The 25,021-nt window shown below is 41.5% G+C and overlaps 1 protein-coding gene across 11 annotated transcripts in view; it reads left to right on the top strand.

The window, feature by feature from the left end:
* The window catches only part of PLCB4 (phospholipase C beta 4), a 199,046-nt gene that overhangs the window by 50,348 nt on the left and 123,677 nt on the right, over positions 1 to 25,021 (top strand). For 3 of the 11 annotated variants that reach the window (XM_061364786.1, XM_061364788.1, XM_061364789.1), the window contains one exon: positions 20,810 to 20,877. The exons of 6 other annotated variants lie outside the window; for them this stretch is intronic. The gene's annotated coding sequence lies outside the window, so the exon portion shown is untranslated. Of the gene's footprint in view, positions 1 to 3,276; positions 3,463 to 20,809; positions 20,878 to 25,021 lie in introns of those variants that run through there. 2 more of the 11 variants (XM_061364791.1, XM_061364787.1) reach the window with 2 other exon arrangements.

The raw sequence follows: 25,021 nt of genomic DNA, 5'->3' as shown, positions 1-25,021 counted from the left end.
TGCCTGGAAATGAAACCAGCCTTCCCTTATTTGTTGTTAGAATACTTTTTGAATACAATATTTGCAAGACTTTCTGCTATTTAGCTTAAATGTTAATTGTAGATGCTATGAAAGGTAAATACAATTACTTGTTGCTGTTTTAACTTCTAAAGGCAATGATTTCTTCGTATTTTATTGCTAAAAATACATTTTTCATTAAACAAAAAAAGTAGTTTAGTAGATTGAGTGATAAACTTTTTTATATAGCTAAAGAAAAAGGATTTTTCCCTGGCAAAGATGTGTGCATTAGACAGTATGCAGAATGAACAGTGCCTGCTTACATGTTAAAAAGCATAGTTTCTAAAAGTTCACAGATGTTTTCCTTAACTCTTGTGACACTACAGCTTAAATTTGTGATGTTTGTTGCAGTGTAACCAGTATATTCGAAATGGTGATAACTTACATGTAACAGTAGTAACCTGAGCACAGACACCCCACTGGATTGTCCACCTAACCTGATCCAGGGTAAGACATAACCTTTTGTCTGTTGAGATTTTAGTTGTTTATTTTGTCCATTTGGGATACAAATCCCAATGCACAACTTGAATTTGTTAGAGAGACCTGAGGGAAAACCCTGTTACTGCAATACTAATGACTGAAAAGAGCCATGAAGCTACCCTGAAGCTTGAAATCCCCTGTAAAAACGCAATAGTCTTCACTTGGCTCAGGTTTTGTGCTCCATGTACGCACAGTGGGAAGTTCTGCTGCTGTCCCTGGCACTCCCCAGCATGACTTGTGATTTCAGCTCAAATCTGGGGCAAAATGCCAGTCGTGTTGAAGTAAACCTGGGAACTCAAGAGCCATTGTTTTCCAGCCTGATACTCCTCCTTTTCATTCCATTTAATGAGGTGTTTCTTTAGCTGTGAAGAGCTGGACTGAAATATCAGTGGTACCCCTCACTAGCGCATGTGTGTTGTTCAAAGGGGCTGACTGGTAGCAGCATGAGCTGTATGAATGATTTCTGTGGTTGCATGTGTAAAGTTTGTGAGAGATCATGCCAGTTGACATGAGGTTTCCTGTTTCTTTTGCATTAGTGAGGGGTAGTATATTTAGATCTCTTTATATGGAAATGAATCCATGTTCTATTTACAGCCAGCCAATAAAGATTCATATTATGAAGAGAAAATTGGGTTCTGAGGAGCCAGAAAGATTTAATTAAAAACCACGATGTAAAATTACCGCAGCCAATCTGCAGCTTCCCTGTGATCAGAAGAGCTGTAAACAGGGGGCTCTGCCTGGTTCTGCGAGTGGATTCAGGGAACTGGGGTGTCCTGGGTGTTTTCCAAGTATTGACTGATTTGTTTTGGATGATGTAGCCATGTACACTCACGAGAGCTGTTCCCAAGCCTGAGGGCTATAAGACTAGATTACTTTTAATACATTTCTTCAGCTTGCAGGGCCCTTTGGAACCAAACCCACACTCATAGGCTCACAGCATTGCTTTATTTTTCTTTAGTTTTTCAAATTGGGCTTATTACTAAGCACAGCAGTAAATTGAAATATCATAGAATCGCAGAATGGTTTGGGTTGGAAAGGACCTTAAGATCATCCAGTTCCAACCCCCCTGCTATGAGCAGGGGAACCTCACACTAAACCATGTCACCCAAGGCTCTGTCCAACCTGGCCTTGAACACTGCCAGGGATGGAGCATTCACAACCTCCCTGGGCAACCCATTCCAGTGCCTCACCACCCTCACAGTAAAGAACTTCTTCCTTATGTCCAGTCTAAACTTCCCCTGTTTAAGTTTGAACCCATTACCCCTTGTCCTGCCACTATTTTCAAGGGACATGTTCTCTCTTGGTATGCATATCATTTTGGGGGCTGGCAGCAGCCTTTCTCCTCAATAACAGGAGAGGGGTGGTGTTACAACTCCAGTTTTCTCACTGCTGGTACGTGAAAGTACTGGGGTGACCATGTTTTTATTTGTTTTGGTTTTAGGTCTTTGGTTTTAGATCTTTAGATCTTTGGTTTTCACTTCTCCGTCGGGTTTTTTATCAATGGGGCTTGTGTGAGAAAGGTGTTAAGTAAATTTTATTATAGAATCATGGAATGGTTTGGGTTGGAAGGGACCTTAAAGCTCATCCAGCTCCAACCCCTGCCATGGGCAGGGACCCCTTCCACTAGAGCAACTTGCTCCAAGCCCCTGTGTCCAACCTGGCCTTGAGCACTGCCAGGGATGGGGCAGCCACAGCTTCTCTGGGCACCCTGAGCCAGCGCCTCAGCACCCTCACAGAGCAGAACTGCTTAAGATCTCATCTCAGTTTCCCCTCTGTCAGATTAAAGCCATTCCCCCTGTCCTGTCCCTGCAGGCTCTTGTCCAAAGCCCTCTCCAGGTTTCTTGTAGCCCCTTTAAGCACTGGAGCTGCTCTAAGGTCTCCCCTTCAGGAGCCTTCTCTTCTCCAGGCTGAACCAGCCCAGCTCTCAGCCTGTTTCCAGAGCTGCTCCAGCATCTCCGGGGCCTCCTCTGGACTTGCTCAAGGATATCCATGTCCCTGTTGTGTTGGGGCCCCAGAACTGTATACAGGACCTCAGGTGAGGCCTTGGGAGAGCAGAGTGGAGGGGCAGAATCCCTTTCCTCAGCCTGCTGGTCACACTACTTTTGGTGCAGCCCAGGACATGGTTGGCTTTCTGGGCTGCACGTGCACACTGCCAGCTCATGTTGAGCTTGTCAACTTATTATTTCATCAATTATGTACTGAGGGGGCTATTTGCAACCTTTGTTGATAGAAGTACTGCACATCAAGCTTCTTGCAAGCCTGCGTTCAAGTTTTCTTTCATTCAAAGGCTTTTTCTTTTCTTTTCTGTTAGTGCTGGCGATGCCCACAGTTACAACTTCCAAATACTATTTGCAAGGCTGGTTTGTTTTTTTCTAAAAGCTTTTATTGCTTTGTTCACATTTCAGAGCCGTGTGTCATTCTGTTTGACAACTCTTTAAAAGTCTGCATGTCACCAAGGACTGTTTTGAGTGGGAAATGAAGCTTCCAAATGTAAGAGTTTCAAATTAATGAATAGTGTGAAGCAACAGAATGATCTCTAATGTGAATGGAAGTGTATCTTGTCAAGGAGTGATTAAATGAGCAGCCTAAACAGTGACCAAACATGAAAGGAAGGGGAATAATTTGTTAGTGGTCTGTTACCTGTTCAAAAATGAACCTTCTTGCAGCCTAATGAATGACTAGTATCTTGGATACACCAGTTTCACTACCTTTACCTTTCTGGTAAGCATGGATTACTCATGCTTTGCTTTGGTTTAAGTAACGTTTAAAGCTGGTTGAATATATACTGACAGTGTGAAATTGATTTTCACCTCCACCCTCACCCCCCAAAGCTGAGCTGTCAGTCAGGCACTGTGGGAAATGCCAGCTTTTCAGGAGAGCAGTGCACTTCCATCTCAGGTTTGCTGTCAGCAGGACATGCTCTTGGTGAGTACACAAGTTACATTCTGTATATGCTGATCCCCACTGAGGAGTAGGGATTTCTGAGGTGTCTGCAGTTGTAGTTAAGGGTGCGCAGTGTGTGTTCATCAAATACCCCGCAAGACACATTGATACAGGGTTGGAAAGGAAGCTGAATGTATTTAAGCAGCAATTAAAAGAGTTGGTCATCTTTGGCCTTATCATTTCTGTCTTTTTTTTTAATGGGATAAAGCTTCTCTTTTACGACTTTGTCATCTCATCACCTCACCTCACTTTTTTATTACAGCTGTCATAAATCCTCTTAAATTGAATCACTGCCTTGATTTTAAGCAAATGAAAGCATGTTTTAGCGTTTATGAGTATGATTTGTTGAAGCAGACAGTTGGCAGTGAGAAATGGAAGTTTTGGACTTAAGTTAGAGGAAGTTGGCAGACAATACGCTCCATTGCAGAACTGAAAGCTGCAGTAGAAGTAAATATCCATAGAAAAATGTAAATTGATGGTTTGCTACTCTTCCATTACACCAGTAAAGATTTAATCAGCTTCAGAGGAGATTTTATCCACTGTAGTTTTATAGTAGTGTTTCAAATAATCAGGCAGGGTTGAAAATGAGATTTTAAAGCTTTGATACTATATTCCAGCCTTCCAGGCACATTGTACCAGCCAGAGCTTGCTTTAGCTTTAACGAGCAGTTGTGTCTGTGTAAACCAGTGCAGGTTAAAGAGAAATTCACCCGTCTCAAACTCAAAGCATAACTTCCATGGAAAAACTCTGCAGTCTCCATAGGCACCATCTCAGTCTGGGACTGGAAATCAAAGAAGGAATAAGGTATTTATGTGAGGGACAGAATTATGTGATGTTGTGGTTGAGATGTGACTAGGGATGAGAGCGTGGGAGAAGACAGCTCCGCTGCTGCCTGCCCAGTGCCATTTAGGACCAGAGCCTTTTGGTGACCTTTGGCAAATCACGTAAGCTGTCTGCGCCTTGTCTTGTGTGCAAAGAGAAGATTCCTTCCTCACTGTGGTGTTTGGAGACCTAATTAAGATTTTCCAAGCAATTCTAGAACTTCAGATGAAAAGCACACAGAGAAAGCATTATAATTAACAGGAGCTTATCAGCTGAGCTTTACAGAATGACTAAATACATGTAAAACTGAGTGCTTTTTTAGAAGCTTTTCACCATCCCTAAAAAGCTTCACTTGTAGATATATTTTAAGATTAATAAAAAGAAGTGTTTACTTTCTTGTACTGGGATGTTCTTCTGGGTGCTTATCAACTGGCATCCCTTATTGTGTTAGGGATCTGGAGGTTTGGGAGTGTGAGCATTGCTTTAGGATATACCCACATAAGGGAGCAAATTGATTAGACCGAATCTGCAGATACTTTCCCCTTCCTCCTATAAACAGCAGTGTGTTTTAAAATTATTTTCTGTTTTCTAAAGACAAAGAAAATGCAGTTAAATTTACCTAGAGTGCCTCTTTCTGTGCATTCTACTTCTCTACATGGGCATATTCAAGTACTACCAGGAGAGAGTGAGGCTGCTTTTGCTTCTTCCGTTTATATGGCAAGCACAGAAGTGACTGGACCTAAATTAGAGTCAGGAAGGCTGCATGCCAAGTGCAGGGTCCTACAAACGGGTTGGAGCAGTCCCAGGCACCTCTGCAGGCTGGGCAGAGAAGAGATTCGGAGCAGCCCTGCAGAGAAGGACTTGGGGGTGCTGGTCCATGAGAAAATGAACATGAGCCAGCTTCAGTGTGGGCTCGCAGCCCAGAAAGCCAACTGTATCCTGGGCTGCATCAAAAGGAGTGTGACCAGCAGGTTGAAGGAGGTGATCCTGCCCCTTTATTCTGCTCTCTTGAGACCTCACTTGGAGTATTGTGTGCAGTTCTGGTGTCCTCAACATAAAAAGGACATGGAACTGTTGGAACAAGTCCAGAGGAGGCCACGAGGATGATCAGGGGACTGGAGCACCTCCTGTATGGAGATAGGCTGAGAAAGTTGGGGCCGTTCAGCCTGGAGAAAAGAAGGCTCTATGGAGACCTCAGAGCAGCTTCCATTATCTGAAGGGGGCATCTAGGGATGCTGGGGATGCACTCTTCATTAGGAACTGTAGTGATAGGACAAGGGGTAGGTAATGGGATAAAACTTAAACAGGGGAAGTTTAGATTGGATATGAGGATATTCTTTCCTGTTAGGGTGGTGAGGCACTGGAATGGGTTGCCCACAGAAGCTGTGAGTGCTCCATCCCTGCCAGTGTTCAAGGTTGACTTAAAAATCAAGAGTAATATGTGAAACTAAGAGGGCTGGTATGATAGAGTGACATTGCTAGTAGATCAGTTCACAGGTTTGCATTAAGAGTTAGTTGTGTGCAAATGGCAAATATGATGGATGATGAATCTCCTCTGGTTTAATATGAGGTGTCCCTGCCCGTGGCAGGGGGTTGGAACTTGATGATCTTAAGGTCCTTTCCAACCCTAACTATTCTATGATTCTATTCTATGACCAGTGCTGGAAGCTGAGGCTGGCTTGTAACAAGAGGCTATTGCCAGTATGTGGTAGTTAGGGTTACAAGTAACACAAGTAGTGAGCACAGTACCACTTCCCCATCGTGCACATGGAGTTGTGTGAGCTCTTACACATGCACTTATGCTAATAACAGCACAAGGCCCAGCTCTGCTCTAAATAAGCTTGAGTTTTATAATTGGGGCCAATGAATCTGATTATTTATTTTCTGCAATTTAAGCCATAGAAACATGGCTTACAAAATGGATCTCATCTGCAAGTGTGTACTGATCAGGGAGTGTGTACTGGGATTTTATGTACTAGCCTGGGTGGTCTGCTGGAAAGGGGCTGTTTTGTTCTTGGCTAAAAAATCTGTCAGCAGGCATTGTTTCACAGTAGTTTGGTGTCTGGTTGGAAATGTCTGTCAAGCAGAAACAATATTATCATTCCTTTTGACTTGTCTCTGCTTTCAATCATAACTGGAAAACCGTATATACGATGGGGCACTGAAACCATTTGTTGCAAGGCTCTTACTGTCTTCTTCCCCTGCCATAGAGCATTCATTTAGCCCGTTCATAGCATGTTACTTGTTTGCAATACAGCACAAGGGAATTCTGATTTTCTAGAAGATTTTGGCAAAATGAGCAGGCAAGTAACTGGTCTTTGCAGTACTTTGACTGGATTCTGTTTTGTTTTGAGTGGGTGGTGTTTCGCTTGTTTTAATCCGCAAGATGGGAAGTAACTGCAGAGACAGCACTGGAGGATTTGGTTTCTAGGTTAGCTGGTGTCACAAAGTAACCAGTCGTGATGATCTAGTGCTGTATGATGATGTGATGGTACAGACACAGGTATTTATCAACATTATGCTGAGATTTATAACAGTATTTATCATGGAGCACTAGAAGTACATCATTGTCCTGAATTTAGCACTTCGCTTGCGGGCTTTAGACTTTAACCTCTCCTTAAGGCACAAACTGTGCCTTGTTAAAGCATTGTTGACTTACTTAGAAATCAATAGGAACATGTGAAACTAAGAGGGCTGGTATGATAGAATGGCATTTGCTAGCAGATCAGTTCACAGGTTTGCATTAAGAATTAGTTGTGTGCAAATGGCAAATATGACGGATAATGAATCCCCTGTTTCTGAGGGTTGGCCTCAGCCTAAGCAGTAACAGGCACTGGATCAACTGATAGCGTTCCTTGGAGAGAGAGGATGAGGTACTGCAGCATGTGGGTTGCAGGTGTGTGTGGGCAGAAGTACTTGACTTCAGGGAGGCAGAGTAATTAATTTCCCTTCTTCTTCCCTTTCCTGTATGCTCTGTACAAGTTATTCTGATGTGATGACTTTGCTGTGCCCTGCAGTACAGGGTGAGTCAGTTCAGTCCTTAGGAGAAGGAACTGGCTCTTTACAGGGAGTAGGACTGATAGAATGGCACCATCAGTTCTTGCTGTGTTACGCGATGTCTGTCCTGCAACTGGCGGTGTGAGTGCAGCATCAGGAGCTCTGCTTGAAGTGCCTCCCTCCTGCTTACTTGGGTGAGTGCCAGCAGTGATGCAGCAGTGCTGAGATGTCGGCATCACTGGAGGAGCAGCTGTGCCTGGGTACCCACATGAGAGGCAGCCCTTGTATCATCATGCTGCTTGGCCTGGCCAGTCTGGGCAGGATGAGCAGTGGCTGAGCATCCCATGTCCAGCAGCACTGCTGGCCCTACCTGGTGTTAAACGTTGACACGTTGGACACTGACGTGTTTTCAGGCTTGTCCTTGCTGCTCCATCTCTGGTAGTGTTCAAGGCCAGGCTGGATGGGGTTTGGAACAACCAGTCCAGTAGAAGGTGTCCCTGTCCATGGCAGGGGTTGGAACAGGATGAGCTTTAAGGTCCCTTCCAACACAGACCAGTCTGGGATTCCGTGGTTTGCTTTTCACAGAGAAGTTGATGTATAAAGGGATGGTTAGATTGAGAATATCACTGGGGTAAACACCACCTCTCTTTATTTAAGAATAAATGCTTATCATTAATGGATCTATGCAGTTACTTCTGTCCAATTCAGAGTTTGCTTGGTAAGAAAAGGTTGGTTTTTAATTTATTTAACTGGCTGGTATAATTGAGTACAAGCCCAAAGGTGAAAGCAGTCATCTTAGTAAATGTTGATTTCTTTACCCTCCAAGAGGATGTGTACTTTGTATTTTAATGACTCAAAACTGATAGAGCTAAGATGGATCAATCTTCCAGTGTAGGGTAGGCCTCACTCAACAGAAAGAACTGTAACATCTGAGAAATAGAAACAGCAAAGGAATATTTAACTTCTTTGAATATGTATGAAGCCTTTTTTCTAATACTTTTCTTACTGTCAGATGCTTTTTGCATCCTTTAGACTATCTGAGGTATCTTAGAGGTTGCAAGTCTGTTTCAAGCACCTGTGGACTAGTATTAGTCTGCTGTGATTGAAAGAGAGCAGAAAACGCATAAAATACAGAGGATTTCTACCTTATTTCTATTTTTAATGTTTCCTTTATGCCTGAAGTCAGTTAGGACCTGTGAGCACGTCCTTTCCTGAGCAGTTCCACTGTGAAGTTGCACATTTGGTTACTTTCCTTGTTACTTTTGTGTTTGTGCTTTGCCTGTTTTTAACTGGAGAACATTTGTGGGAGTGGCACAGAGTGGAATTCTCTTCACTCACACAATAGCACACAAGAAAAGCATAAGACATTGAACATACTGCTATTCAAATGGGCCAGCAGCCTGGTAGATTGAAGCTGAAATGAGGGGACTACTACTGTTTGGCTTAAAATCTGATGCAGTTCACATAAATGAGATCTTCCTGAATTAACAGCCCTTCTAATAAAGGGAGAAGTGTTGAATTGTCATCTCTTGGTGGCATAAAATCAAAGAGCTTTTTATGGATGGGTGAAGACTGCTGATTGCAGGGGGAAATGGATAGGAATGGATGGCACGGAGCTGCTGGAAGGGAACAGCAATGCACTGAGGAAAAGCCAAAGGTTCTTTGGCTTGGATGCCACGTGGATAGGTTGCTGTTAAGTTCTGGTGAGCACAATTGGGGCACGTGTAAGACATTTTCCTTTTCAAAAGTGAATGAAATAAAATGTTAATCCAACTCATCTGAATCCAACTCATCTGTTAGGGTAGTGAGGCATGGGAATGGGTTGCCCAGAGAGGCTGTGAATGCTCCATCCCTGGCAGTGTTCAAGGCCAGGTTGGACGAAGCCTTGGGTGGGATGGTTTAGTGTGAGGTGTCCCTGCCCATGGCAGGGGGGTTGGAACTGGATGATCTTAAGGTCCTTTCCAACCCTAACTATTCTACGATTCTGTGATACCATTTATTCAGTTCTGTCTTTGAGAACTTCAAATAAGATGGGTACACGTACACAAATAAGGGCAAAATGAGCCTACACAGTGATTTGTATAAAACACCATTTTAATTCTGACTTTCAATTGGAAGATACATTACATGTCCCATAACAGCTCATATTTGCTTTTTAATACATTGTGCACATAAGTGATTCTGACTTCTTTTGGCTGAGGAAATGTTGGCTTTCTTTGGCAGAGACATGTGCCTATTACAGAATAGAAAGGTTAGCAGTTTGAAATGCCAAAGAGTGTAAGAGGCTTTTTTCCCCTGTACATTATTATTCTCTCTTATTGAAAAAGTTATAAAACTTTGCAGAGACTGATGGAAAACCTATAAAATTTAATGAAATATCATTTATCTATATTAACGTAGCCTACAAAATTACATGAGTAGTGTAGTCCTCTTAAAATAACCAGAATCATTTAGAAACCTATAGAAAAATTAGAGATATTTCAAGACCCTTCACATAAATATTAAGAACAGGAACTTTATATGCAAACTATGAGGCAGTATTTGCAACAGAATTCAGAGAGAACTTGGTATGAATAGGAGCAAATATCCTAATTATACATAGTAGGGAGTTATCTATTCCATTGTAAATCACCATTTTTGACTGCGGTGTGGTGAAGACTATCCCACATAACCTGTGCATTCAGATAAGCTACATCTGTAGAGCTGCTGATAACTCCAGCCTTAAATCTGCAGCAGAACCTAAACATGTTGGTGATCTAAGCTACCCACATGAGGTCTGGTGCTGTAGTGGTCCTGCAGTGACTTTGCAGGTAGGGAAGCCCTGGGTGCCTGGAAGGGGATGCTCGGGTGTTGCTCTGTGTGCAGCAGGGATTCAGTATTTCTGCAGGCCAGTTGTAGTTGCTCTGGCATTGCTGGACTGCCAGCTGAAAAGCTTAGTGCCTTTTTTTTATATATAATGCTTGTCATGCCCTGTTTCCTTCCAACAACAAACTTCTTGTATTGATAAAACCCCCAGTTTAGTTCTGCATGTAATTCCCTTCTACTTTAAACCACTTTAAATGCAGCTTTCATCTCACTGGCCGTGTAGCTAGAAGAGTCATGCTGACTGTCCCTTTGCATGTGGGTCAATGTATTCATGTTCACATGCTTTAAGCCAAGAAGAATTCTCTTCTTTGTATAAACTGCCTGTCACTCCTATTTGCAGTCTTCATCAAGTGAATCACTTTGATAACTTGGAGCCAGTCAACTATAGTGTTGGTGAAATGTTCCTGGTTTTGCATGGCAAAACAGCTTGGTAGCCTTTCATGCCTTTTTATTTTCTTATGTTTTTAAATACAAAACTTCTGTAGAGACTGGGAAAAAGGAGCTTGAGTTTATAGCAGACAGATTTTGGAAATGGGATGAACTAGGGAATTTCTGCACAGTTTTCTGGTTCTTTGGGCAGAGCGTATTTCACTCACAGTTTACATTACAGGTAATGTTAAATAGCTTGTGGTAACATTCTTTGGATGAAATCCTAGCTCTTCTTCAGTAAGTGACAGAATTCACATTGATTTCAAAAATCATACGCATTGTCTGATTCATAACCAGAATTCCTTGGAGCACACTGTAGCCTGCAAAAGCCAGGAATGCCATTTGTTACTGTCCTAGAGGCTTGTGGAGAATAGGGATGAGGAGACACCAGACAAGTGTTGTAAACCATCTTACACTGAGTGGTTTTAGAGTGGCTACTACAAGCTCACAGAGCAGTTCTAAACAGCTGATTGTAGTTCTACAGCTCAGCTGTGGTTTTATAACTCATAATACAAACAAATACGAATTCTTTTGCTTTCTTTCTGTCCTCTTAAAGTATGGCAAATATAAGAGATGAGAGAGGTATTTGGTTGACTTTCAGAAAGAAATTTGATGCAGCTTCATTTTGATTCTCTTAGACCACAAAGTAGCTGTACTGAAAGTTATTCCACGTATTTTCTCTAAGCTCATTCCATACAGCTTTGTAATCGGGTCTGTAAGGGGCAAATGCAACCAGATGAAATTGCTTGCATTCCACCTGCTTGCACTGAAGCAGACTTTGGACTATATATAATATGAGCGAGTAAGTGATAAGATCACAATGAATAGTCCCTCTGTTCAGTAACGATCATGGGGAATTCTAAGAATGCCTAGGCTGAGAAAGTTGGGGCTGTTCAGCCTGGAGAAGAGAAGGCTGCGTGGAGACCTCAGAGCAGCTTCCAGTATCTGAAGGGGGCATATAGGGATGCTGGGGAGGGACTCTTCATTAGGGACTGTAGTGACAGGACAAGGGGTAATGGGTTAAAACTGAAACAGGGGAAGTTTAGATTGGATATAAGGAGGAAATTCTTTCCTGTTAGGGTGGTGAGGCACTGGAATGGGTTGTCCAGAGAGGTTTGAATGCTCCATCCCTGGCGGTGTGCAAGGCCAGGTTGGATGAGGCCTTGGGTGATATGGTTTAGAGGGAGGTATCCCTGCCCATGGCAGGGGGGTTGGAACTTGATGATCTTAAGGTCCTTTCCAACCCTATGATTCTATGAAAAGTATCCTTCTCTTGGAAAGAATTGATTTGTAGCTTTAGGAGCTTTAGGCTGCAGGGAAATGATATAGTGACTATGCAGAACGTTGCCTGTGTTCTTGTAGCAAAGTAAAATGCAAAAATGTTACTGTCAAGCTAGTTCAAGTGCAGAATTTCTCTCATCAAAATGGCAGGAAATTTACTTTGGAAACTATCGAAGTGTATATATGTAGAACTATTAAAAGTCATAGAAGGGAAAATATAAAGATTTAGCATTTTTCCTTTAGGACATTTGCACTTTTTGTCTTTTATCACTCCTGATCTTGCTTTTGGTTCGCTCTTTTGGAGCTCTGCAAGTATCTTGAGTCTTCTTTCATACAAGAGCTCCCCTGGGTGCTCCTTTGTGTCTTGCTCTTGCTGTTAGTGAATTCTCCCATAGAATAGGTTTACTGATGATTTCTTTCTCCTTTTTGCAAATAATTATTGTTTAGCCTTACTATTTTTCCATGATTCATTCACTTCATTGAAGTGAGTACAATGATAGACTTAAACCCACGTGAAACTAGAAGATCAAGGCCTTACTGTATTGAACTGCAGTTGTAAGCAACTTCCAAGTAGACTTTATAGAAGTCCTATGCAAAATCATTGTATAAAGGCTCTGTTATGTCGTGTATTCATTGTGTTCTCATCATTTCAATATGGGATACTTCAGACCTATCTCATTTTTAATAAGGTGACAGTTAGTACTTGACAATCTACTCTTATGATGATGAATAATCTCCTATGCCAATTGCAGTGGTGTTTTTCTGTATTAAAATTTATGGAAAGGTGAAGTGGACAGCAGTGATCCGTGAAGGTTTTTTGAGGCATTTCATTGGTAACCATTGCAACATGAAATAGGGTTAGCTTCAAATTTGAGTAAGATTTAATTCATACCTTGAAATTGATTAGGGTATTTACGTAAGGAATGACAGTTTGTCATTTTAATAATGAGCCTCAAATTAAAAGCTTTGCCAAAACATATTGAAAGAAATGCAGATTTCACCTGTTTACAGCATACAGTCCAACCACTTGAACTCTGAAAACCTGCATATTTCTGTATAAATAATGCTTTTTTGTTTCTTTGCTGTTATAAGGAAGAAGTTCTTTACTGTGAGGGTACTGAGGTGCTGGTGCTGGTAGTATTCAAGGCCAGATTGGACAGAGCCTTGGGTGACATGGTCTAGGTTGAGGCATCCCTGCTCATTGCAGGGGGTTGGAACTGGGTGATCTTAAGGTCCTTTCTAGCCCAAACCATTCTGTTGTTCTATAATCTATTCTTATTTCAATACATCAAACTGAAAATATCACCTTAGTTTCATTTTATTGTTGATAATGGAAAAAATTAAGTTAATATTCTTAGGAATTGAACTTTCTTACTCTGGTCATATATTAAATGTATGTTTTTATTCAGTTCTAAACAGGATCATTTGACCCTACTTTTGTATGTAAACTAAGCGTATATCCAGGTGATACATTGGATTAAGCCACAGTGGCCATGAGTTGCAGAATAGTATTAATTCAGAATTAGAGGACAGAAAAAATAAGGTGTCAATAGGCTTCATTAGTAGATGGTAAAATGAAAACTTAGAAAAGAATGTAATTGCATTAAAGGATCTATCAGACAGCTTGAAGTCTTGCTTTAAAGAATGTTTCTCTATGTTTATGAGCATTTACTGAATCAATTTAGATTACCTGAGGCTTACTTGCAGGTAAATCCACAGCATGATATAGCAGATAGCTGATCATAGGTGGCATTGTTGTGGCACACAGGTTGTTTGCTCTGGGAAACTAGATCTCGTATGTACTACTAATAACAAAGGTACCTTGTTCACTTGTCAATACAAGAGCCACAAGGAATTCAGCATATGGCCTTACTGTGAAACATCAGTTAAGTGCTACTGGGGATTGAAAATCAGGTTATGACCCCACTGGAGCGAGGCTTTGACAATTAGTTCATATTTCAGATCACTTGAGTTCAGAACAATGAAGTCCCTGTTGAGGACTGTGGTTGGAGAGTTGCTACCCTGTACTGAAGAAATGTGCATAATGTGGAAGGTGCATATGTTAAGGAGCAAAGGCAGTGTTATGTTTAGAGTTTCTATCCAGGCCTTATAAATATTAACCTAATTTATGGGGCTTGTTTGCTTGGTTGGTTTTTATTCTTTTCAATCAGCTTTGTCATTGAAATTTACAGCCAGTACCTAGAAATGCATAAACAGCATCATCAAGACCAGGCAGGACAGGCCTTGGAGCAACTTGGTTTAGTGAAAGGTGTCCCTGCTCGTGACTGGAACTGGATGAGCTTTAAAGTCCTTTCCAACCCAAACCAGCCTGTGATTCTATGATGTAGATGTACAAGTGCACCTAAAACTGAAGTTTTAAAGAAATGACATTGTTGAAATTTTTCTGGTCATAAATAACTCAAATCTGGCCTGTGTAAATGATATGTGGGAAATTAATAGAGTCATTTCCCTTAATCAGTTGGAGGCAGACCAAAAGCAAAGAGTGAACAGAAAAGTTGAAGATAATATCCCACTGGACAAAAATAAAAGTAGTTCCTCTGTTGCTTCTCTATTTTTCATATGAGGAATAGCATTTCTTTCAATGTTTCTTCCATAAGGAAGCCTTCCTTTATTTCCTAAGCAAAATAACACTAAATAGCGTGTATGTAGAAGCCATGATAGATTCTCTATTTTCATCACCATGGGCTGAGAATGGACACTTACAAGTCTCCAGACTACTTTATTATGCTCCAAGCAAGTTATAATGAGAGTCACTGTATTATTTCATTCGAATCAGCAGTGAAAGGAGAATATGTAGCAGAAAGCCTGTTTTATTCTGAGTTATGAAGAAAAAAGGAAATAAACCAGATGGAAATACTAAATGTAAAATTTGCTGCTTATTCTATTGGGATTGTATGATTTTGCTGTGACTTTATTATGTTGTCACAACCCTTTTATGCTGTCAACTGCCTCTGTCTAAAAGATGTATTCAGTTATTTTGCAGCCATGCTGGGGCCACTTGTTCTGTTTTCACGTTTCAGTCCTTGAGAACACAAAATGAAGGTTGTGGGAATCATCACTTGGTATTTCTGTGTAATTCTTTTTCTTTGCAGTCGTTCACAGAACTGTACACCCAGATTATCAGCAAGTCATTTGTATGTTTTGTTTTCCTTCCGTTGGTTGCAGACTAGCTAGAGATTAGCACTTAATTTCTATTCCATGGGTATATACTGTACCTTTTGCGCACCAAATTTGGGTCCGTTGGTAGAAATCCCAACTTATTTTGCTGCTTCACTGCTTCTCTTTGCCTGGTGCTCTGGGAAGGATGTCCCTTGACATACAGGGAGATACCCAAAAGCTACCACTGACACCTGCGTGGTAGAACACCATGCTAAAAGCAGAGCTCTTCCTCTGCTCGGGAAGAGCCATCTCTGTACCCTTTAATTTCCTTTAGCCCAGTTGTTGAACTACTGCCATAAGTTTATTGGCATCAGTGCAGGTCATGGGTTGCAATACGTATGTACACCAAAACTAACAAAGATGTCTGAGTCAGAAAAGAAGCAGCAAGTGCATTGTTCAGCAAATAGTTAAGGGCTTTTAGTTCTCCATTTTCCATGTATTACTCTAGATGTGGCACTTTGCTGTGTACTGATGCTTAAGATCTCATCATTTTGAATACTCTCTTCCCCACATCGGTTTGGATGTGACTTTTGCTGCTCGTGCTACGACCAATGTTCCTTACAATTGTAAAGCAGCTTGAAATCACAGCTTTGGAATCCTTTATAACATTAATCCCTAGAGCCAGCATTTTGTAAAATGCCAACTGCTGTTAGCACACTGCAGTTAAAGCACACATAAAGCACTGCTGGAGAAACAGTTGAATGTGTCTGGCCTGCATGAAATAGAAATGTGAGGTTGCAGGTCCATGTTGTACTGCCGTGCACATACAGCTTTTCTAGCAGTTCCCTGTCCCAGCTCAGTTTGCTTTTTCTCCTTAGTCCACTGTAATTTACTACTCCTTCCAGTGTGCTTATGAATCTGTTTGTTAATCCAAACTTGAACCCTCATCAGTGAACTCAGAATAAGAAAATAAGAACAAATAAAGAAGAAAAGTGGGCTTGGTTATTGTTTTATTTTTTCTTCTAAAGCAGTTTTAGAGTCTCACAAACAGCTTCACAGATGCAGCCATGTGAGTAGAATAGCAGCAAACTGTCAATCCACGTAGTTACACACAAAAGGTAGTGAGAACCTTGTAAAATGTCTTTGCCATTAAGAAACTGTAGTGTTCAGCTTAAGACTGCACCTGGTGAAGCAGTCTGCCCCAAGTACCAGTGTTTCTTGTGTAATGCCTGTGTTCCTCATGTAATTCCTGTGTATGGCTTGGAGGGCCATCCGAAGCAGCTCACATCTGCCTAATGCAGGTGTTTAAATGTGCATGGACAACTCCCTGCTCTTGTTAGCTGTTTGCTACAGGGTGACCACTCTTGAAGAAAACGGTACTGCTGCTCCCTCTCCTCCTTCCTGCATCCCCATCCAGCAATGTTGTTGTGAATGCTTGGTCCTCTTATTAATCTCCCAAATGGTCTAGCAGTCCTTGTGTTATGGCAGAAATTACTGCTCTGCCTGGAATTCTGCTGCAGTGCTTCCAGTCACAATTTTTTCCTTCAGCAACAATAAAACAGTTGAGCTTTTAGCATACCGTCCATCTGACTTAGTTACACTGGGGACCAGAGAGATTTTTGTCTTGTTGGCTTTGGCAGTTGTCAGATCTAAACACAGCTCCATTACTTTTTTTTATTGTGTTCTCTTATAGCAACTGAATGTTTGAGTTTCTAGAAACAAATAGAAAATGTTTGCTAGGCCCTCCCTTTTGGGTTACTTTTCCTGGTCTCATACTATCAGCTCCAGTTGCATTTGAATAGGTTGTTCGCTGCATGTCTAACCCCTTTGCTGCTGTCTCTTTATCAATCAAGTCTTCAAATCTAGGTTCACCGAGTGCAGCGAGGGATGCAGAGGCTCTGCAGTGGGAAGCAGAACGTCTCCACAGCAGCTGTGCATTTGCTTACGATGGATTTTTGTTGTGGCTTTAACTTTAGATTAGAAATGTGTAAGTAGAAGTGAAACAAGGGTCTGTGTATGTCTGCTGTCCCTTTTACACAGTGGTAATATGGGATTTATTTACTGCTTGTCAGTGTGGTTGGTAGCTGGGGCTCAGGTTGAAGTGAGGAAGGATTCTGCCCTGAGTCCCTCTGTTATTTAGCCACCACGCTGGTTGCCACAAGGAACAGCATCGGACAGTGGTAGCTCCGTGTGTAGAAGCAGATTGTTAGTGCCATTGTGCCTGTGCTATGGTGCTAGTTTGAAAGAAGATAATGTGTAAAAGTGTTTTAAATAACAAAGGGCTTAACCAACCCTACTGTGTTGTAATTTACATCTAGCTAAACCTTACTATTAAGTAGCGAGTAATTAGCATGTATATCAGTAGTTTGAAAGGCCCAGGAACATTTCTGTGGTTCTGGAAATTACTTAGTTGAGGACTGTCATGCATCATATAATCAACAGGTTTCAGTATGGTGATTTATAAATTGCAGAACATGATTTAAAGCTCAGCTTCACACAAGAGAAATGGATTACTTGATGGACAGCAGGCCAGCAGCCTGGTTGCGGGCACATTTATGTCATTACAAACTGGAACTTGTCATGCACTTCAACTCTCTTCTGTTAATAAGATTAATCACATACCTGAATTTGTCTTGCAGCTCTGCACATAATTCCTATTTGACAGTTGATTTGATAGCTAGTTTAAGTAGGCCCCAGACTGCAATTAACACCATGTGATAACAGTTAGGCCCCAGTGCCACCTCTTGTGAATTGTTAGTAAATAATGCCAATCAGGTGTTATATACAGAACATTGGTTTCCTTTTTACCTTGCGAGAAGCAAGACTTGCAGGAGCAGATGATGTCTTTTATCAGGCTGGCTGAGGAGACCAGGAAAAATGCTGTTGGACACAGGCTCTTCTCCAGGTCTCTGAGAAATAGCTCTGATAATACTGATGGATCATTTGTGTGTTCTGTCCTCCAAAAAGGTCTGCGGCAATGGTGGTTGCAGTTGTTCTGTACAAGTAATTTTGCCAGTAGCCTTTTTCAAGGAAGGTTGAGAGAAGGATGGGCTTTCCTCATGGAAATAGGGATTAAAGAATATACAGAATTCCCTTTTGTTGCTGCCTCTCATGGGAGCATTACTGGGATCTTTCTTCAGTGAGCAAGGCCAGAAGCAATTCCATTTCTGTGCCTACTTTCATATAAGCTTCAACTTGCTTCTACTGGAGAACGTTCAAAGGAGAATCAGATGTCAAAGTCCATCCTAGGAATGGTTATTAGATCCCTGACGAATAAAGCTATTCTTACCCATGACAGGCTCACTGTATGATACTTCATACAGGAATTTGTATTATGCAGGAACAGGGTTTAGGGTTTTTTTCCTGTTTACAGGAAAGTTTCAAGTTAAAGTCAGAGTTACACCTGGAGTTTAGAGTTGTCCAGCTTTGTCCTGCATTTAGATAAGAAGTACAGCCTGTGTTGAAGTTCATTTATAGGTTTTCTTCTGGTGATAAAGTGATACCAGTTGTCTCTGCAGATCTTTCTATATGCCATTAGTGTTCATTAGCCCTTACCTCAAAATATTACTTATTCATTTCCAGAGATGAACAGACTTCTCATCAATAATTCCTTTATTTCTAAGAGAACTCAGAACATAGCACAAAATTCTCTTCTGTGAGGAATTTCAAATGGTATTAGCCTGTAATGTAGACTGCAGAGCACGAAGAATGTGAGCAACCCCTCAGTGTGGTTGTTAAATCAGGTCGAGTTTGTGTTTGCCTGCTGCTTGGCTGAGTTTGGCACTTGGTTTGACAGCCAGCTGGCTGGGATTTAACCTGCATTAGGCACAAGCAATGTTTGCTTATCTAAGGGCAGGAAAAAGAAGTGTTGGGTCATTTCAGCTTCTGCTAACATGGTATGGCTGTCACACTCATATCAAACTCAGTTCTTGTGGATTGTGACTTAACATGACTTCACTTGAAGGTAGGGTTTTATGCCTTCCCTTTCAGAATTGCTGTTTTAAAACTTAAAGGTTTACCTCACAGCTCCATATACTGTTGGTGTACTTAGAATCATAGAGTCATAGAATAGTTAGGGTTGGAAAGGACCTTAAGATCATCAAGATCCAACCCCCTGCCATGGGCAGGGACACCTCACACTAAACCATGACACCCAAGGCTCTATCCAACCTGGCCTTGAACACTGCCAGGGATGGAGCATTTGGTTATATTCATTCTCCCTCCTCTATCTCTTATACTCTCACTCAAAGCTGGAAGCTGTTTGGTTCCTCCTTGGTCTCCCCCAAATTCCTCTGCTACTTCTCTCTTGCCCTGATTTACTTCAAGTCACTTCTGTGACTGACAGTGTAGCTGTTACTCAGGTCTCTTTGGGTCATACTGAAGGCTGTGGCATGAGGCGATTGCATGTCAGATGCTGAACATCTGTTGGAAAAAGCTGCTTATCTGTGCACACATGTAATTGTTTCTCTAAATCCTTACTTTTCACATTTCTGTTGCTGTACCAAACTTGCCTTGATAAATGCAGTCTTCCTTCACCAATTTGAAATGATTCCACAGTTCTTAGCCTGCTCTTTTGATGTCATTGCCTATTTCCTTTTCCCTCTCCTAGTTTCTGGTACATCAAACATCAACTGCCCTTTTGTACTTGGAGTGCCCTTCGCCATGGTTCCAATGGCTGTCACCTCTGCTCTGTTTCTGTCAGTAATAAGAAACGCACTCTCACCCCCATCAGTCCAAGCCCCAAGCCTTTGTTGTTCGTTTTTTCCATTCTCAAGACCTTTGTGTACTAGTTTGCATGGCCTTTTGCAACAGAAAATGCCACCATAACATCTGCTGACAAGCTGCCTCATTATCCTCCTTCACTTCCTCATACGAAGTCTCATTTCTGTACACAAACCACTGTTTTGAGACTGTTGTGTAGAAAGTATTAGACTGTTATTTCCAAGGCCTCTCCTGCTCCTCCAGTTTAGCTGTGTGCCTCTCTGATAACTTCTGTGAGCTGTCTGGGACATGGAGGAGCTTTGGTTCTCTTTTGGTACCATGCCAGGCAAAACAGCATGTGGCTCATGACTACAGCTCTGAGGTGGTGTGGAAATACAGATGATACCAACATGGCTTTGCTAAAGATTTTAGTTGCAATAACTTGTGGGTGAAACCTGGCCATGTGGCAGGCAGGGTGCTTAGAAACCTTAGGAATGGCTGTGCAGGAGGAGCATTGTCATACTTTGTGACGCTTGTATTCCGCTCCTGTGTTACCGGAGCTTGTCTATTGCTCATTCTGAATCTTCCACACTTCATGTTGCTCATCTAAAGAAGACATGAAACACAATCAATTAAAATCAGCTAGCATTTATTTTGGGAAGATATAAATGTGGCAGCACTGTTCAGCTGCTCCTTTGTGATGATTATTAATCATTCAGAATGCTTTGAATGTTAAAATCTGTCCTGGCACGGTGCAGTGGGAAATGGCATGCTTCATCCAGAGCTTCCAATGCTACCAGCCATGGCTTATCTCTTTTATATGCAAGATTATACAGCAAAACACTTTCCCATGAAAGACTTAAGAGTGACATAACCAAATCCTGTTCTGAATGTGTTCCTGTGTAACCTGCTCTAGGTGGCCCTGCCTTGGCAGGGGGGTTGGACTGGATGATCTCCAGAGGTCCCTTCCAACCCTAATGATCCTGTGATTCTGTGAAGTGTTTGTCTTGATGTTGTACTTTTGTGGGTTATGGGAGGGGTGATTTTGCCAGTAGCGAGATCTAGCAAATAACACCAGGTTTTATACTGATCATCTTGTTTTATTGCTTCACAGAAGGAAGAGTTTCCCAGCCCATCAGTCTAATTAGACCACTGTTTATCCATCCAGTCCAGAACTGCTTTGTAAGTTACTTGCTCGTAAACTAGAAATCAGTTGAATAGACTTTGCAGATGTGGTGCTTATTAATTCTCTTCTTACCTCAATATATCATTTTAAACTTCTAGTCCGCTATTATATGACTCTGAATGAAGTGTGTGTGTGTGTAATATATTGGTATATGACTTGGCTTCATACATATTATCTTGTAATTAGTTAAATGAAGGTGGTTAAGAGTATCAGAGAAAAAGGAGGCTGTTACTTTGGCACATAATTTCTTGATCTTACTTGTTTCACAGCAGTATTGCCTTATGATATTTTCAAATCTCAGCCTGCCACCATCTTTTGATGGCTTCTGTGGAGGTGTCAGGCTGTGAACCTCATCACAAGCCCATTTTGTCCTTGGAGAACAAAGGAAGACACACACTTTTTGTATTGTGGTGTAATCACTGCTGGAGTAGCATGTATTACAGTAGTATTACAGTGTAGTCGTATTACAAAGACATGAACAACTTGCTGATGTTGGATGGAATGTCAGGGAGCGTTGTGGTGTCACTGGAGTCTTTTTAACCTTATCTGATAGCTTAAGATAACCAAGACCAAAGAACACAGCTTTATGAATCAAGGAGGCAGCTTGTTGGACGATTGTGGCATGTGGGGAATGGGTTGTTGCCCCTGGAAAACTGGTGACTGGTAAACTCTGATGCAACCATTAGTAGCATTATATCCGTAATGAGAGCCTGCTCAGTTCAAGAGGGAATAGTCAGGGGTCATGACATGTAGATGACCAGTTTGTGAAGAGGAACTTCATGACATAGCAGGTAGAAACACACTCCTGTACAGCAGGGATGCTGGGGCAGCTATTAGGATTCCAGAAGCACTCCCAAATTGCAGCTTAACAAAACTAACATAGCTTTTGCAGTTGCCTAGTTCTTGTTTGGTACATACTAACCTCAGTAATCATCAAGACAAATCCAAGCCAACAGACAGATCAGCCAAATGTTCCATCTAGTTCTTTCTAAATGGGAGACATCTTCATGATTGACTGTTGAACTCTGTTGCCATGGATGAGTGTCATGCAACATTGGCTACAGATGAAACTGCTGAGGTGCAAAGCCTGCAGACTAATAAGAAATATTGGATCAGTGGCTTACATTTAGAGGTATTTCTTTTTTCATCCAGTAAATCCAAGATTGCGAGCCTAAAGGAAAAAAACTACTCTTCCAGAAAATTCCTTGTGGTGCCCCTGAATGTCTTGCTCCTTTAGACATATCTTTTGATCTATTAAGTCTGTTTAATCGATTAAATTGTGAAGAAAGTAAGATGAGGTTCACTAATAAATTGCATAACGCTCACTACAGAGTAGCCAGTCTGCCTAAATGCTCTCATCTGCTGGACCAGTGTCACCAAGGGCTCTGCATCACCCAAGTGAATCTCAGAATGGGCAGCAGAGAATGCTTCCACCTCTTTCTCTGCCATCAGTACAGTGCAGGAAAGTCTGCACATTCCCAGCAGTGAGGGAAGAGGGTACAGGCATTACCTAGAGTTGCCTTTTTCACCCATTAAATAGTTTCAGCTCCAGGCCATTTCCATCTCATATTCCTGGCTCTGTATTCTCCATGGGTATACCAGAGTGTTCTGTTTTGGATTTCCGCTTTGCCACTGCACATGATTCAAGTGTCTCTGCTAATGCCTAAACTGAATCTGACTTAAGCTTTAATAGTAACAAACAGTGACTAGAACAGTTGAAAAATGTTACCATATTCCTGGAAATGCAGCTAAGGTCAGGCAGAGCTTACTAATACAAACTGGAGAAATTGTGGGTGGATGTTGTATTCCCGAGGGGTGAAATAGTTGACAATAGCATGGCAACTGACAAACAGCAACACAAGGCTTTTTTGGCATTCATATGGGGCCAAGAGAATACATGCTGTTCAGAAATGAAGTGGATAACAAAGTATTTGGCTGTGGTAGAACAATATTGAGGCTGGCCTGGAGTTCAGAAAGCTCGGTATTTGTTACTGCACTGCAGTGGTTGGTTGGTGCGTATGGATGTATATCTGTATGTATGTGTATCCAAGTGAAAATGTGCCTACAGTTACTGAAGCTTCAGAATACCCAAAGTGATGAGCTTACATTTGGGCTCACTTTAAAATTAAAGTGCTTTTTAAGAAGTATAACTGAGTATTTATTTGAAACCAAAACAAACTCCTGCATCTGAGTCCAGTGCTAAACCTCTGACAAGATTCTGTGACTTCAGGAAAGCTTGTCTTAATCAACTGCATTTGCATTCTGTAATTAAGCCTTATGGTGGCCTTGCTGTCTTTGAATATGCGATGTGTAGCTTGGAAGCCTGTCTGTACCTTTCTTAAAGAGTCAAAAAGGTTTTTCAAAGCAATCCTGGAAGTGAAAACCTGCATGAGGTCCTTGAAATAATGGATATAAGAAATTCCGTGTGTTTTAGGTAACTACACAAGGTTGAGGAGTGAATGAGAGCTCTTTAGCACAGCAGCTTGCTGGAAATAGTGGGAAAGAGAGTTTATATTCAATAAGCCATTTCTTAAGATAGAGTTTAAAACATTTCAGCTGATGCTGGGTTGATGCTTCTCATATAGCAAAGTGGCACAGTGGTTTTACAGCATCTGTGTTCATCAGTGTGAGTTGCTGAGCAGTGTCAGGCTGCTGAGAGCTCTTGTCTCACAAGGATACGTATGGCACCTTTCTGTCAGATGCTACCTCTTCTGGTTCACAATCTCCTTCATAAATCCTTGGAAGTTCAGTTGTCTTCTGTGGATTTATTTCTTTCTCTTTTTCTCCCCGCTGCTTCTGTTTGTTCCAGTTAATGGTTATAAGGCCAGAACAAGACATTTTATTGTGGTCAGGCTGAGTTACAAAAGCAGCCAGGACACTTCTGGTACAAAAACTTGAGTACCCCCTTTGTGAAACTTAACATCAGTTGTTACCAAAAAAATTACTTGCCCTTTCTTTCTGTTTTTCAGGTATTTCATACCTTGATGTTCTCTGCTACAGGCAGTGTTTTGTGTTCTGTTTGCTGAGCTGGTGAAGTCTGAATGCTTCATAAAAGCCTCTTTGGGAGAAAGAATCAAGCAATTTCTCCCTAATGCTAGCAGCAGGGTTATTAAGGCTTCATAACTTCTTACTCTGAGATAGGAGTCAGAGAAAAGGAAGGTGGGCCAGACTTGCAGGATTAGAGGGGGGGGAAACCACAAGCAGCAATTTATTGCTCTAGTTCTAATCTAATTTACTGAGTCATTCTTCTGCTTGAAAGGTTTTGTATTCTCATGTTGCTCTGTGGTTCCATAGATTGAGGCCATCATAAGAATGAAGGAGGAAAAGGTACAGAGATAGGTGTGGGCAGGAGTCCCACTGCTGTATCTCCTTGGATGTCTGAACCTGGGTTTAGGGAGGAATTCTAGTCAGAGGTAGCAGGTAGCTGTTAGCTTCATTTCATGTTATTTAGAGCTTGTTCTTCTGAATGTAATAACTTGATTATACAAATCATGAAAGGAAAACTCATTTAGAGAACCATTTACCACAAAAATACTGCTTATGAGCACCAAACTGCAGAAGAATATGCTGAGAAGTGTAGTTACGTGCTTGATCTGATGAAGTACGCTCCCCTAGGCATCACCTCATGGCTGCTATGGGAACATCTTTGATCAGGCCTTGTATGATCATTGTGTTATTAAAGAAATATTTCTTTAAGAGTTAAAATCCAGTGTATTTTTGCTTTTTTTCCAGGAAAAGATCAAAACTGCACAGGTGACATTATATAGTTAGGAAGTGTAAGGCACAGCATACACCACACTACAAGGAACTCCCAGAGGGAGCAAAAGCCACTGCTGTCTAGTATTCACTTTACTCTCTTCTCATATTAGACAAGCTCTGTTTGTTGCCATCCCCTTGACTCTATCTCTGTAATTAGGAGTGAGCACAAAGACAGGGGAGAGTATTTGGTTCCTCCACCATGAGATTAATGTGAGAGCTTGCTGTGCCCACTAAAGATGCAGACTTGTAAAACTGACATTATTCAGTCTTTAGCTTTTGATGAATTTACTCCTCTTTCCCCAGCACTTCAGTGAGAAGGATGCCACCATGCAGTTGCCTGGTTATTTATGCTGGTCAGTTGGAGAAGGCACAAAATTGCTG

This window comes from Neopsephotus bourkii, unplaced genomic scaffold (assembly GCF_033783945.1).
Source record: "Neopsephotus bourkii isolate Nb327-2 ecotype Australia unplaced genomic scaffold, CSIRO-AGI_Nbou_v1 NB_1250, whole genome shotgun sequence".
Classification (NCBI taxonomy): domain Eukaryota; kingdom Metazoa; phylum Chordata; class Aves; order Psittaciformes; family Psittacidae; genus Neopsephotus; species Neopsephotus bourkii.
Note: the sequence above shows the minus strand (reverse complement) of the source record. Positions and strands in the feature narration are given on the sequence as shown.